Source organism: Leptonychotes weddellii, chromosome 3 (genome assembly GCF_054177405.1).
Source record: "Leptonychotes weddellii isolate Sample4059 chromosome 3, ASM5417740v2, whole genome shotgun sequence".
Taxonomy (NCBI): domain Eukaryota; kingdom Metazoa; phylum Chordata; class Mammalia; order Carnivora; family Phocidae; genus Leptonychotes; species Leptonychotes weddellii.
Window position 1 is genome coordinate 90,935,869 of NC_138371.1, and position 17,440 is coordinate 90,953,308.

Sequence of the window (17,440 nt, forward strand, 5' to 3'; positions counted from 1 at the left end):
TTTTTACCTTTTGTTATATCCTCTCAGACCTTTTTTATGCTTATATATGCATACATATTTCTTTTTACCAAAATGAAATTACACTATACTTGCTGTTTCATAACATGCTTTCTTCAGTGAATGATCTCCACTCTTCCATCTATTATACTCAGGTCTATAAGCAAATTTCCCCAATGTCCCCAAAATGTCCTTTAGAGTCTAGTTTCTCTCCTCAAGGGCTGCCTCTGCTGTTGGCACAGTGGGATGGACATTTCTTTGAGCTCTGACACTATCAAAATTGTTTTTCATAAACTTTTTCTCCTCTTTTTTTCTCTACTTTTTCCAGCACCCATGGATATTCCTTTTTCTGCTTAGATATGCCCATGGTATTGCTCATCCAGGATAGGACCTCTCCTGACCGACGTGTGTTTGCTGTGTTCTTTTTTTTTTTTTTTGTATTTTTTAAAAATTTAAATTCAATTAATTAACATATAATGTATTATTTGTTTCAGGGGTACAGGTCTGTGATTCATCAGTCTTATATAATATTCAGTGCTCATTACAACACATACCCTCCCCAATGTCCATCACTCCGTTACCCTATCCCCCCACCTCCCTCCCCTCCAGCAACCCTCAGTTTGTTTCCTATGATTAAGAGTCTCTTATGGTTTGTCTCCCTCTCTGGTTTCTTTAAGTCCTGCTTTCTCCAGCTCCCCTCATCACATCTGGATTGTCCCCATTGTATCTGCCACCCCACAATGAGTCCACTGTATTGTGGTTTCCCTCTCCAATGCTACTGGTTTGGGGGGGATTTCCCCTAATTCATACATAATTGGGTTTCTGTGACTTCTTCAATTTCTCTCCCCTCTGGTATCAATGAAGGTGTAAGTTGTGGGGCTCTCATTTATTCCTCTTGTTGTTTCAGAGTTTTGGAAGGAGAAAGGAGATCTGTGCTCTAGCTGCTATCATGTTCCTACTAGAACCCAGAACCTTTAGGTTCCTATTGCTAATAACCACTGAGCCCAAATTCATTTGTTGGATTGCTAAATCTGTTGGATTATAATAGGCCTTCAAGTCATACTTGAGAGTGATAATTGAGTATTTAAAAGGGGTAGGTAGGGCCAGGGTGTGGTTTGCAACAGGTCTGTGCCACAGACCTCAGGGTCCCTAGGGAGTTAGTAAGAGCAATCAAATGAAAAAAAAAATTTTTTTTTTCCATAGGTTTAGGAAGCATTGTCTCTCAGCTGAAAAACTAATACATTCTGGTACATTTATGGGGTATTGACTCTTGAACACTATTTTTTTTTAATTAAGGATGGTAATAAGCAAAACATGAGAGAGAATTTGTATTAACAAACATTTCATTCAGGTACTCTGGTTAAGTCTCTGCCAGAGAGAGAGAAAAGATAGGTGGACATTATGCCCATGATTCTTGTAAGCAAATGGACTTGATCCATTTTATTTTATGCTCATCATATTTTTTCCTATAGAATCTCAATAATTCCCTTTGAAACAATTTCTTCCAGAAACAACCCAGGAATGTTAAAATCACGTAACATCCTTGTTAGTATCATTACTGAGTCTCATATTGTCTTCCAGACCAAGACATACTCTTCTTACTAAGCAAGAAATACTCTTTAAATTTTAATGGTTTTATATTTATATTTTTGCAAAAAAAAGTATTAAAAATCTAAATGTAATTTGAAAAAGTCTTGTAAGGTATAGTCCATATATATTATTTAGTCTGATTATTTCTTTATATTTAAATAAAATAAAAATTTCTCTTGATCTTGACTTATCACTCCTACATCAGTTATTTTTTTTTTTTTTTAAAGATTTTATTTATTTATTTTGACAGAGAGATAGACAGAAGAGCACAGCAGAGGGAGTGGCAGAGGGAGAGGGAGAAGCAGGCTCTGCACTGAGCAGGGAACCCGATGCGGGACTCGATCCCAGGACCCTGAGATCATGACCTGAGCCGAAGGCAGACGCTTAACTATCTGAGCCACCCAGGCGCCCCATCAGTTATTTTTATTAAAAAAATTCACAAGCGTTTTGATATAATCTCCCCACCTAACGACTTTGCCATATATATATATTTACCATTTTCAAATAGATTTTGTAATTGATCAAGTACAATTTCACTGTTAAGTATGTTTTTGTAACACATAGGCTTTTCAACAAATTGTATTTTCCCTATCACAAATAATTAAAATATATCTACTTCATGCCACATTAATTTTAATTGTTTTACAATAGAATAGCAAGTCGTACATAGCATATTTGATACTTGGAAGTTGCCCAGCTTAAAGCAAGCGCCATTCGTCTGAGAGGGCAAAACTGATCCTACCACTAGAGGACGCCAAAAAACAGAATAATAGTTTCTCAGGAAAGTAAGAGGGATGACATTTAAAGATACAGATAAATATTCTCAAACATGCTTCCACAAAAAACGGCCAATTTACATTCCCACCCTCGTCTGAAATTCCCAATGAACTTGACCTGCTACAAATATTGACTATTTTTCATTATGAATATATTTATCATTTATCAAATACATTTATTTTCAACACTGAAATAATACAACCCTTGTACGAAATTCAGAAAACATAAATAAGGAAAAAAGTAAATAAAAACTGCTACAATCTCACAAATCAGTAATAAGCACTGTTAACACTTTATATGAAGCATTTAGTGTGTGTATAAATATCTACAGGTAGAGAGAGAGATTTAAGGGGTTTTTTTCCACAATATTATACAGTTTGTTAGCTTTATTTGCTGAAATATTTGTAAGCCTTATTTTAGTACATGAATAATATGAGAATAGCATGATTAAATTAACCATTCTACTATTACTGAAAAATTATATTGTTTCTAGTTTACTATTTTTTTAGACCTATCAGTAAAAACTTTTTTTTTATTAAGATTTTATTTATTCGAGAGACAGAGAATGAGGATGTGTTTTTTGGAGCTGCCATACCATCCCTGGACTTTCTATCTCCAGTTTCCTCATTATGTGGGAAAATAAAACATCCCAATTGCTTAAGTTACTACTACTTCAGCTTTTGCTATGGACAATTCAATTCTTAATTGATAAAATAGGAAAATGCCTCTGAGAAAGGTCTATTCCCACCAGCTACGTATTAAATAGCCTATTTCACTGTGTTCTTAGTGCCACTGGATATTTTGTGTTTCAACTATTTTTTTCTAGTTTACTAGGTAATGATACATTTTATTTAAAATTGCATTTATTTGATTACTACAGAGATCACATTTTTAAAAACATGATCATTGACAATTTATATTTCTTTTAAAAATTATGCCCCTTTGGGCATAGTTGGTGAAGCATCTGCCTTCAGCTCAGGTCATGATCTCAGGGTCTTGGGATCAAGCCCCATGTTGGACTCCCTGTTCAGCAGGGAGCCTGCTTCTCCCTCTCTGCCTCCTCCCCGCTGCTCATGCTCTGTCTCTGTCTCTCTCTCAAATAAATAAATAAAATCTTTAAAAAAACAGTATGTCCCCTTTGCCTATTTTTCCACTGACATATTTGCTTTACCTACTTTACAAAGTTTCCTTATAAATGGGGATTATTAACCTTTACTTTACATGTATATTGTATGATTTTTCTATTTTATCCTTTATTACTTGTTGTTACAATTTTTATTTTTGTGCAAATTTATTACTTCTTTCATTGTGGTTTCTGTTAATGCATAGAACATCCTTGAAGTTTTTCTGTCCCCAAAATCAAATATTCACCCTTCTTTCTGGTTATGTTTTAATGCCAGAGTATTTCATCTAAGTCTTTCATTTAGTTAAAATCCAGTTTCACATGAGGAAAGTATACAACTCAATTTTTTTTTCCCACAGTGAACTATTTATCTCCATCATCTATCAAACAATAATTTATATTCCCATCTTGTAAATACTTTATTTCTCATCTTGAATTATTTTATGTTTTATTTTCTGTTTCCTGATCACTAAAATGACAATCTCATGGATGTCTATTGTGTAGAGTGATGAAACAAACATCCTGTCCAAAAGGAATTAGTTTATTTTAGAAATAGTTAAATAATTTATTTTAGTAAGATGTGATCAGAACTGGCAAAAGGGACCACCTCTGGGTGTTCTCTTTTTTATTCTAGTCCTATAGGGGATTACAAGTCAAAACCATCTTTCACACGTTTCATTGTCTAGATCATTCCAGAAAATGTGTATGTATCAGCCAACCAGCACTGGGACAAAATATGTTTGGTTTGTGTGATACTATTGATTCAGTTACAAGGGTCATGGCCTTTACTATGATCTGCCTTCATGGGGATTTGGTTCTCTTGATTTAGAATGTCACCCAGCTCAGCTCATGATTCCAGAATGTGTGGTGTCCTACCGCCCTCTGGAGCCCTCTGTAAAATTCACCCATATGCCACTATATCTCAGTTACCCTGCAGAAACACCTATGATACAGAAACACCTCTATTAGGTCACCAGCAGGAGCTGCCTGAAAGGAATGATGTTCCCCAGAGAAGGAATGTAACCATGCCATCAAAAGGTTTTCTATAGGTTCAGATTTTCAAGCAAGATTCCGAATCTGTCAAACTGTCAGAAACCCAGCATGGAATGAGTCTGTGTGAAGCCAAATCACAGTGCCATTGTCAGAGGGGAACTTCACTGCCCTTATTCCTTTACTTGAAATAAACAAAAATAAAAATTTTCAATAGCACTGCTTTATTTCCTGACTCCAGTAGCAACTATTTTCCCTTCCATGATCAAATGAAGTTAAAATTACATTTTTAAAGGAATTGCTGTGTTGTTTTTTGTTTTGTTTTGTTTTGTTTTATCTCAACCTCTGGAATCAAGTGGGCCCTTACTTTGTGAGCTAAAACTTGAAGACAGAGTAATGTCACATTAGTTACCCTTTGTAAAAAGTCTCAAGCAGTGATTGCAGGATCAAGCTGGGGAAGATTTCCATTTGAGTCTCAGAGAAAAAAAAATTAAAATTAAGAGCACAAAATATTGACAGTTCTATTTCCAAGAATGTCCTTTGATGAAAACAATGATTTCAATAGTCTCATATATCCCCAATCTCTTTGCTGCAGGTTTCAGAGGAATACATATGTCTCATAGCATACCACAATAAAGTTTATCTGGTGTTTAGCTCTGAACACCTGGACTCTACTATTCTGATGTACCAGGTTGGATCACACAGAGGTCAAGACCATTCTCTTCCCCTTTTCCTTACGTGAGGCTGACTCTCTCTATGGTACACATGGCTGTGTCCCACTAGGCCTAAGCCATATGTCGATCATGGGCCTAGGGCCTCAAATTGCCCAAAGCAAGAGGGATAACAGAAATTTAAAAATCAAGAAGAATGTGAGTGTTTGCCAATCATTCTGATACATCTATATTCCTCCCACTAAAAGGTAATTGCCTTACACCATGGCTAAGTTGTCTGGTACCTGTTAGCAGGTACCACATAATGGTGCCAACAGAGATGCATGCATACACTTTGGCACATGAGAGACACCATGATTAGAGAAGCCTCAGGCTCCCACTCTGTGTTAGTGGAGTTGAGACTGACCAGCATGCAGAAAATGAAGGCGAGATAGAGAGATTCTTCTAGGACATGAGACTTGATTAACTAGGCCTATGGGCCTTGTACCCCAATTTTGCATTGTATAAAAGTTAAAAGGAAATGGAGTTTCAATGAAAACATTTTTAACTTTTTTTTCTTTTTGAGATGTTTGTGTGTGTGTGTGTGTGTGTGTGTGTGAGATAGCCAACTTTCTTTTGATGAGTATATTGAATGGCTAATATTAAGATATAATAATAAACAATTTTCTAAAAGTTTTCCGAGATAGGATTTGACATTTTCTAAGTGAGTATGTGACTATCTATCACCACCTTTTGGAGGCTAATAAATATTGCACAATGAATCTATATCACAGATGTTACATCTGTCCCTAGATGCTAGCCTTATAAAGAGATTATAATTGTGCTCCTGTGATGGGAAAGTCACTTATGTTCTTCTTTTCCATTTAAAAAAGTTTTGTAATTAAAATCATCTAAGGTATAAGCTATTAAGAGACTTTTTGTATGGATGAGAGATTTTAGGACTTCACATGTATATGACAGCATATGTTTATAGAGTAAGTAACATCTAATTCAATATTATCCTCTAATGAGAAAAAAAAAAGTTTAAATAAGTACTTCTGCCAGAACTCAGATAAACATCATGGTTAATTGTTTCCAAATCCGGGGCTCTTGCCATTAGACAAGGGGTTATTTCTAAAAGCACTTCCCCACTCTCCCTGCTTGGTTCGTTCATCCATTCAACACATGTAGAGGAAGCTAGAGAGACCCTCCCCCTCCTCCCGCCCTATGTCTTGTTCATGCATCCCTTTCTCTGTTGTCCAAGTGTGCTTTATACTAAGCACTGCGGAAGAGACAGATGCCTTAACAGAGTTCTAGGATTAATGGGGTTGATGACTACACCAAGAGGAGACACCAAGATAAGATGGCAACAAGAATAAAACCTGAGTCAATCTCACAGGTAGTGCTAAATTAACATTTCCATTCTCTTGCTTCACCTTGAACCTGGTCCTTGACTCTGCATTGGTTTTACTAATTCCTTCCCCTAGATTTTTCTAACACCAGAAGTTGCAATAATTACCTCTCATTTGTAGATCTTAGTTCTTGTTTCTGCCTTTGGTCATCAGGAATATAAGAAGGCGTACTTCCATAGCATTCTGCCCTGCAACAGGCAAGCCTTGCTATTATGCAAGCCATCTGGTGTTTGCCTTTGTTTCTGGTGTTTCAAGATAGGCCCTCATTCTGGCTTCTAATTCCAAGGGTCCTGACTGCCTGGGAGAGTCTCTGGAATTTGTCATCAACCCTTTTATCCTTTGAATGTCGGGAACTCAGTTCTCACCAACACCCACTGCATTATTTTGATGAGATTTTTCATATCATTAGCTTTTTGTTTGTTTGTTTTGCTTATATACTTGGATGTTTTCAACTACATTCTGTCTCCAGTTTTGCTCTTTCCCTTTAGGAATGTTTGATTCCTATCATCTCCACGTCCTTCTTGGTTCTTTTCTGGATTTCTGGCCTAAATTGCTACCTAAAGCTGGGAAGTTCAGTATGATATGTTCATCCTCCCCTTGGGGACCAGTCAGTTCTTGCATGTTCTTTGTAGTTCCACAGTTGTCCTTTGCCCTTTCTTGGATTTTTTTCCCTCAATCTCTGCTTTGACCTTGGGGTTTTTGGTAATTCTTTATCTAGAATTCATATCCCAGCAATTACTTATTTTTTCCCTGACCACCACCACCCACTACCACTTCTAATCACCAACCAACATTAATTGTGTACTTACCAACAAGTAGGTAAGTACAAATGAGCACCTAATATTCATCACCTTACTCGATACTTCTAAAATCAATGTGATATAGCTATTAGGATCATCCAACTCCCCACATAAGGGTTCATCCATATTAGGTTCCAAGTTATTTCTGGAATTAATAATAAATGAATCTTTGCTTTACAATGGAAGAACCTGGGGCTTAGGAATATTTTATAGCTTGCCGCAACAGGCAATTAGTCATAACAATAGTTAACTTTTATTAGGTTCTTACTATGTTCCAAGTAATATTCCAAGTGTTTTTACAAGTATTAGTCACTTTGGGTGTATTTTTTTTTCCTTATCTGGTCATCCCATGAGAGAAAAAAAGAAAAAAATATTTCTGTGTTCTTAGAAGAATGGAATTAGGACTGCAGGAATGGGAAAAAAAATTTTCCTTTACCTTCCTAGGTTCAATAGCTGGGTCTAAGAAATGAACTAAAAACAGACAAACAAGAGAAAAGTTATATAACTTTATTAATTTTTAATATTACTTGCATGGGTGCATCATAGGAAAAAAAAAGTGATAACCCAAAAAAGCAGTGAAATTTGGGAGCTTATATGTAGAGTTCATAAGGGAAGGGGAGTGGGAATGTAAGGAATTTAGAGGAGAATAAATGGTTTTTAGGAAAGATGAATGTGCCTCTAGAAAACCAGATGGGCGATGTGACAGTTTGTGACAGTTTTTCTGGGTGTGGTGTTGATTTCTGGTCTCCTGTCCTGTGGTAAGAGTCAATCTTCTCTAGTTGATGAGACTCCCAGGGAGGGGAAGAGATGACAATTGACTTTAATTTGGAAGAGCTATCTCTAGGCAAATAAGGAGGGTTCAGAGAAAGCCTCTCTCTGAATTTGCTGTTTTTTTAAATGCCTTCAATTCAAAATAATCAATATGCAGCATATTTTGCAGTAGTATGTCCTGAACCTTCAAGACAAATAGGCAGAAATTTCAGAGAGACCACGTATTCAGTAAAAGCAAAACTTCCTATGAACCACTTCTTATCCTAATGATATTTTCTGCCAAGTTATATGTAAGCAAAGGCTGTGCAACAACTCTCCAAGGGTGCTGTGGAGTGGATTCCAGCACATGTTAGAGTAAAAAAAGAAAAGAAAAGAAAAAGATATCTGTGCTATCTTTATCTTTAAAGCAAAACACTTTTGGTAAGATCAATCTACACAAAAGAAGAGAGATAATTGGGCACTTAGCCTGTCCTTGTTTATGTAAGACAGCATGATACAGAAAACCCTGATGGGAGAAATTTTGAGTAAGTAGAAATTCAAGGGTGGTGCAGAGGCACAATGATTATTTTCACCGACTACTCTTTACTTTGACCAAAAATTCCAACATCCTAATTGCACATATACTCACAGAAATTATTTTTTCCACTCAATTTCCTCAAGCATCTTGCATTAGTGTAACTAGAGACCCTGGCTTTCTATGTTGGTGATCTCCTAAGCCACACAATTTGATTATTTTCATGGTACCTGCATCCTTGAACAATGTCTTGTATTTATTAAAAACTTACTGTATGATGTTTGGAACTTGCAGTAATTTCTTGGATCAGAAAATATGACTTCCATGAAATAGAGTGGATTTACTGCACCTGAATTATAATGGGGAGCCTACTGAATGTTATTTCAAAGATTTTTGCATACGTTAAAATAACATGTACCAACTTTCACATTTTCTTTTGGGCATCACAAAGGAAGATTAGGTATAAATACTTAACTTAATCCTTTCCTCCTAAGTGAGTTTCCAGAGATAAGTCTACTTATCCAGATCATAACTGCAAAGGATTATTACATCCTGTGCTTAGCCAACTTGCTCCCTTAGGTATTCCCAAGGTTTTGTCTGAAAACCAATAGGAAAAAATAAAGTCAAAGAACAAAAAGAAGCATATTAGATATTGTAAATAGTCAATATAAAACAAGATAAATGTATCTGTAAATTATATTTCATTCTGAAATTCTAGAATGGAAAAATAAGGCTGCTTTTACATGGATTTTAGTTATGAAGTCTAACATGTTACAGATTAGGTCATATTCTCTCCAGAAAGAAGCTACAAAGCGCAGTGGACAAAATCTGGCTTTTGAAGTTGGAGAACTTAGTATATTCAAGCTCTCATCTGCCACTGGGTGACCTGAACAACTCTCATTATCTCAATCAGACCACGTCACTCATCTGACAATCCAGGAAATGGTAATAATGCCCACTTCACAGGGTTATTATAAAAATAAGTAGAATAATTTGTGAAAAGTTTCTTGTATTTATTCAAGAAACATTTTTCTGAGACTATTAGGACCAGTTACCAAGGTTATACAAATGAATAAAATAAAGCAGTAGTTTGTGAAATTTAAAGCAATATACAGGGCGCCTGTGTGGCTCAGTTGGTTAAGCATCTGCCTTTAGCTCAAGTCATGATCCTGGGGTCCTGGGATGGAGCCCCATGTAGGGCTCCCTGCTCAGTGGAGAGTCTGCTTCTCCCTCTCCCTCTGCCCACCCCCCCTTCTGTGCTCTTTCTCTCTCAAATAAATAAAATCTTTAAAAAAATAAATAAAGCAATATACACATTATGTTGCTTTATTCAGGGTCTTAATTAATACATTACTGACTACTATATAGTTTAGTCCTGATATTTAACTTTAGAGTTTCAAAATAATCTTATTATTATTTAATATACTGAACAGATCAAATGTAAATGGTTTGCAAAGGAACATCAGTTATATAATTTCTAACAATGCCCAATCCCACCCCTGCACACCCACTACACATACTTTTTTCTTTCTATTAACTTTCAGTTTACAAAACTCCTGCTTCATCTTGCTTTCCTTGTACTAAAACACAACTGCTTTGCTTCTTCAAATTGCAGGGAACTGGGATGATGCTTCATTGTTGGCTTATTTTGGAATTAAACTGCAAAATGACAGAAAGACAACAAATTATCGTTGTATTGGATGTTAGAGAACAATTAGATGTTTGCACATCAGAAGAGGATACATCCCCAGTGCCTATGACAAATGCATGAAATCAAGCAATTTAGGAGTCTCGACTAACAAAACCATCATGACACATTTGTTGTGAGATTGTCTCTGTGTTTCTAGCTAATGCTGTTCTATGGATGTTTTGAAATAGCTAAGAAATGACTTTTCAAAATATGTGATGTGATGAGTTCCAGGTAAGAACTACTAGACATCTTCCTTCTATTTCATCTTTCTTTTATCACCATCATCATTAATCATTTCCATATGGTAGTTGGTCATGTCAAGTTCACCCTGTTTCTCTTTTCAAATTTAGGAAGCTCTATAGGCTGCATCTTTAGGATTGTGTCACCTAGCTATTATGTTAAAGTGAAGTGCGGTCCTGAGCATAGGACCTTAAGTGTCATAGGGGTCCCTGTGCAGGTTCCAGAATTTGAGGAGTGCAGTATAATGTTCTTATTTACTAGAGAAAATCGCTTAGTTTGGTAGTTTAATGCACAGATGTTTTTACTCAGACACAGATACGGTTGAATCTGGGCCCTGCCATTTATTTATTATGTAAACTTTACCATTTTATTTAACTTTCTAAGTTTTCATTTCCTCATGCAATAGAATAACAACAGTCCATACCTAAGTGGTTGTAATGAGTATTTAAAAACTGGATGCATGCCATGAAATTATTGCCCTGCCTGGTATTTAGTAATCTCTCAATGCTATAAATGTTCTTGTTCATAACCATAGAGATTAGAAGTATCCTGGCAGGCTTTGCAACCTAAGGACAACAAAGTTATCAGATTTAGGAACACACAGAAGTCTGCAGAGACCCAGAAAAACAAAACCAAAAAAGAAACCACCCAGTGATCAAAGGGAGAAGAAAGGTCATGAAATAAAGATGTCCCTAGTGCTCATGATGTGACAGGAGTTCTACACATGTTGTCTCATTGAATTTCGTCCTAGCATACCTTTTAAAGAAGGTATTATTATGTAACTTATTTGAAAGAAAAAGAGTCTGAAAAACAGATAAATTAAGTAATATACCCAAGATTACAAAGTTATTGCATTGCAGAGCTAACGTTTGATCCTGTGTCTATCTGACTCCGAAGTCTTTTACCCCACACAGGCCAAAATGAAATAGCAGTCAGGCTCACATTAGGAAATCTGCAGGTAATACATATTCAAGGCAAATAGCAGAGCATATTGGATCATGGCAGTGGCTAGACTGCATCTGAGAGCACAAATATGTCTCTGATTCTCCAACAGAGGTTATTTCTCACAAGAAATCCTTGGGAACTTCACACCAAGCTAGGACACAAAAGACTGGGTCTCAGTTTATAGATACGTATCTACAAGGGACCACATTTATCTGAGTAGGTGATCAAAGAGCAGTGTTGATAGAATGTACCCAAGAAGCAGAATGCCAGGGACTATTTATTGTCTCAACATCCATGAAAGTAATACAAAACAGCCCCTCTAACAATTAAATGATATTATTCATTATAGGACGGTGCCTCTATGTCAGACACTGTAATAGGTATCTTCCTCACATTAACACTATTTTTTGTAAGAATCCTGCAAGACTGCTATTAGTGTTCCTACTCTATAGGATTACAATGTAAGGCTTTAAAAGATACTATGATTTGCTTCTGGTCATGTGATTACATGACAGAGAAATCAGATTGTATTAGAAACTAAGAAGGGTGCTTGGCTAGCAAGCAGGGCACATGAATCCCACTCATATCTGAGAATTAGTAAAACCTCCAGTAGATTATTTTATCTTTCAATATCGAATAGCATGCCACGAAGAAAGAGCACTTGACACTGCCAAAGGATTGTCTTTAGTTTTGTTTCATGTTAGAAAGTGTAGCCGTGGACATATCATTCAATTAAACTATTTGACCTTCAGTATCCTCAGTTGTAAAATATGGGAATAATATTTCCCCTGTCTATTTTACTGGGCAGTGATAAGACTATAATGAAATCATGAATTGGCACTACATAAATTCAAAGATAATATGCAAATGTGACATTATTTTTGCCTATCTCCCTGGAGCTACATTTGAATAAAATGGGTTAATACATACGAAAATGCTATCCAATTATAATAAAAAATCAAGAATCATTAAGGATAAGTGTAACCATTCCTGGGAGGTATATAGGTGTTTGAATATTTATATGGGAAGGTGATTGTTGTGCTTTGCATTCTCATTGTTAGTATTATCCAATAATTTTTTAACAATTATATTTATTATAAACTTTATATTTTTTTATGTAAAGAAAAACAACACTTACTGGGGATAACTGACTTGTCCAGGGCCATATAATTAGTTAGCAATAATAATGGGACCAGAATTCAGATTTTGTACTTGACAAATTTATGTATTTTCCCAAATCACAGTGCCTTCTTATATAAAAGAGTGGATTTTTCTATCTAATGGAAGTATGTTACAAAAATTTAGTTTCTTCTTCAAAGTATTTGTATTTTAATAACCATCTTTTAGCACAAAACTTTTTTAAAGGCACTTAAAAAGCCAGTTTTCCCCAGTTCTATAATGACTTATATAGAAAAGTGTTTTGTTTTGTTTATTTTTTTTCTGCTTTAATAGACCTTATTTCTGCTTTTAGATATTCCCTCATATGTCCTGAGGTGGATCCCATTTCCAACCTCCCTCCTTTCTTTGATCTCCCCAACATTCTTCAGATTTCTGGTCCTCTGGGTAGTAAGCCAGGGCTTTATTCTCACCATTCTGTGGTGTGGTTCCTGAGACTGAATTTGGCTGTGCCTAGTGGCAAGAGGATGAAGAGAGTAAAAACGAAACAAAACAAAACAACATGGATCACCCCAAACTTTTGGGATCACAGTTCCTCTGGTCAGAGACAAGCATTCATGTATTTTGGTATTTCTGGTGCCTGCAGAGTTCCCCTCTTTGTGCCCTCGCAGGATTGGGGGAAGGGCCAGGCAAAAGAGAAAAAGGGGGCGGGGATTTCTCTCACTAGCTCTGCCCCATGGGGATGCCCCTTCCCATTCCTTGGACTTAAAATTAAGGCTTGTCTTCGAAATCTTCCTATCCATATCTGGTGCATATTGCCAGGAGTTATTCTGCTTTTAAAGCCGGAAGGGAAAAATAACAAATTCACCATCACATAATTCGTACTGATGGAAATTCCGTCATATGAATATATTTTGCACAGGTAGGTAGTTAGCTTTGCTAGTATAGGAGCATCAATGAATCAAAATCTGACACAATTATCAGAAAGGCTTAGAATAAGAAGACTTTACACTATGATAATTTACTAACCTAATAGTTTTCCTGTTGAGACCTAAGTGGTCAGCATACTTCCATAGGTGACTTTCTTTTGCTCAGGCTTAACACTTTTTAAAAAATTTCTAAATGAGAGTTTTAATTTTTTTCAGGTTTATTGAGATATAATTGACATATTACTTTGTGTAAGTTTAAGGTGTACAATGTGTTGATTTGATACACGTCTGTGTTGCCAAATAATTACCACCAGAGCTTTAGCTGGTACCTACAACTCATCAGATAACTACCATTTCTTCTTCTGTGGTACGAGTATTTAAGATTTATGTTCTTTGTAACTTTCAATTGTATAATACAGTATTATTAATTATAATCATCGTGCTGTACATTAGATCCCCAGAACTTATTTATAAGTGGAAGTCTACAGCCTTTGGCCAATATCTTCCCATTCACCCACCCCCCTACCCCTGATAACCCTTTGTTTCTACAAGTTTGGCTTATTTAGATTTCACATATAAGTGACATCATATAGGATTTGTCTTTCTCTGACATCTTTCACTTAGCGTAATACCCTCTAAGTCCATCTATCCATTTATGTTGTCCCAGATGGCACAATCTCATTCTTTTTGTTGGCCGAGTAATAGTGTGTGTGTGTGTGTGTGTGTGTGTGTATCTCACGTCTTCTTTATCCATTCATCCATAGACAGACACTAAGGTTGTTTCCATATCTTGGTTATTGTGAATAAAGCTGCAGTGAAGATGACAGTATTGGTATCTCTTCAATATCCTGTTTTCATTTCCTTTGGATATGTGCCCATAGGTAGAATTGCTAGATGATATGGAAATTCTGTTTTCAATTTTTGAGAAAACTCCATACTATTTTCCATAGTGGCTGCACCAATTTACATCCCCACCAACAGTGCAGATGGTTCTCTTTTTTCCACATCCTCACCAATACTTGTTCTTTCTTGTCTTTTTGATGATAACCAATCAGATGTGAGGTGATATCTCATTGTGGTTTTTGATTTGCATTTTACTGATGACTAGTGATGTCCAGCACCTTTTCATACAACTGTTGGTCATTTGTATGTCTTCTTTGTAAAAATGTCTACTCATTTCCTCTTCCCATTTTTAAATCATGTTTTCGTTTGTTCATTTATTTGTTTGTTTGCTATTGAATTGTATGAATTCTTTATGTATTTTGGATATTAATCCCTTATAAGATAGATATGTGATTTGCAAATATTTTCTCCCTTTCCATAAGTTGGCTTTTCATTTTGTTGATTGTACCTTTTGCTGTGAAGATGCTTTTTAGTTTGATTTAGTTGTCCTTATTTATTGGTTTTTGGTTTTGTTGCTGTGGTTTTGAGGTCACATCCAGAAAATTGTTGTCAAGACCAATGTAAAGGAGCTTTTCCTCTATATCTTCTTCTAGGAGGCTTATTGTTTTAAGTCTTATGTTTAAGTCTTTGATTCATTTTGGGTTAATTTTTATAAGTGGTGTAAGATAGGGGTCCAATTTTAGTCTTAATGCATTTGGTTATCTAGTTTTCCCAGCAACATTTATTGAAGAGACTATTCTCCGATTGTCAATTATTAGTTGAATGTATAGCCAAGGATTTATTTCTGGGCTCTCAACTCTGTTCTATTAGTCTATATGTCTAGTTTATGCAAGTACCCTACTATTTTGATTACTATAGCTTTGTACTATAGTTTGAAATTAGGAAGTATGATGCCTCCAGCTTTGTTCTTTGTCAGAATTGCATAGCTGTTTGGCATCTTTTGTGGACCCACAAAAATTTTAAGATGATTTTCTTTCTATGTGAAAAATGCCACTGAAAATTTGATAAGGATTATGCTGAATCTATACGTAGCTTTTTGTATTATGGACATTTTCATAATATTAATTCTTCTGATCCATAAACATAGAATATCTTTCCATTGGCTTGTGTCATCTTCAGTGTCTTTCATCAAAGTCTTAGTTTTCAGTGTAAAATCTATCACTTCCTTGAGGTGATGCAGGCAGAAATGTACCTGTCTTCTCACTCTTCTTGTGTAATTATCCTCATAAATTTGTTGTTGTTGTTCCACTGTGTTGCCAAAACTTCCTAAGTAAACTCTAGAGGTCTCCCAGAGCTGATTTTTCTTGTGAATAGTTATCCAATTAAGGGTCTTTGTTGGGTGGGTGGGGAGACTGAGTTCTCCTATGTCACCATTTTGGTCTCCCTCAGCACTTCTTATTCCAGGGGAACTTGAACTTCTCATAAGTCTGTTTTCCCACAGAGTGAGGATTTCACCACATTTCCCTGCATGCATGCTAGCATTTGTTCCAATTTCAAACCTCCAAAAGAAATCTGGATTTAATATTCAAAATTGTGCTGAAAGAGTGTAAGTATTTTAGAAGAATAATTTCAAGCCAGAAACTGGTTAAGCAGTTGCCGAGTTCTAAGTAGATCATAATTATGATTACTTTTGTTCTCTGGTTAAGATTGGTTATATTGGCCTAGAGCACAGAGGATTGTTATTTTGGATCGAATTAAAGATTTGTCAAAATATTTCTACCCTTTTAAATGAAGTGATTTGTTGTTGACTATACCATATGAAACAATATAAGTTAATTGAACACGTTGAATTTGAAGATGTTTTACTATTTTGTTTTCTTATTCAGTAAACACATAAGGGCAACTATTTATGTCCAATTGAAATCACTTCCCTCTCACTTGATGACCATAGAATTGTAACTTTCTTTAAAAGGCATAGAATTTGATATACATGTCTCAAAAATAATGAATGTTATATATCTTATTCAGCTGACTGGTGGGTCAAATAGATTCTATCCAGTCCCTTGAGAAAGATAGTATTTGGTTTGATGATAAATGACACCCTCAAAGGAAAAAAAAAATCCATTCCTAAACTTTGAACATCAGCTAGTCCTCCTCAACTACACTTTTTGACTGGACTCTGACATGGATAAATATGTTATATGCTTCAGAAGTACAGTAATTAGAGTTAGTAGGTAATTAGAAAAGAAGAAACATGATTAGATGATAGCTAGATGATAGATAGCTAGATGATAGATAGATAGATAGATAGATAGATAGATGATAGATAGATAGAAGATAATGGCAGAAGTGAAATATTTTAAAGGAATTATCTTCCTCATGATATAGGGCTTGATTTTGCTGGCCCCATTAAGTACTGACTTGGGGAAACTTAGGGAAACAATTCTATATGCAGACTGAAATGGAAAATATGCATGAAAGAAGCACATATATCAGAAAAAGGGAAAAATAAAAACCATTAGCAAATTCAGTATCAACATAGTATTAAACATAATCATTACCATAAATACAGTGCTTTCTCTGAATAAGATTGAAGTTATCTCATTAGTCTGCTTAGTCACAACTTGGGAGAGATGTAATTAACTATCCACATTTTGTGGAAATTCTAAATGAAGTTCAGAGAAGTTAGGTCCTTCTTCTAATGCTATGCAGAAAGGATGCGTAAATGACGGGGCCTACAGCCCCTTTCCTTTGAGCTATATGATACAGGATTCAGAATGGAACCAAGTCCTAGAGAATGGAAAGGTAGAGATAAAAATCAGTGTGTGAGTTAATTCCCAAGATTGTGGGTGTCCTAAAATCATGTAGAAAGTCAACATTAGGGCCTGTCTTTACAAAGAGACCAAGATGAGCATATATCCCTGATTATAGGTTCAGTGCTAAGTTGGATAATAATTACAGAACAAAACAGTGTAAGATTGTTGAATCACAGACCTGTACCTCTGAAACAAATAATGCATTATATGTTAAGAAAAAAAAAAAGAAGAAGAAGA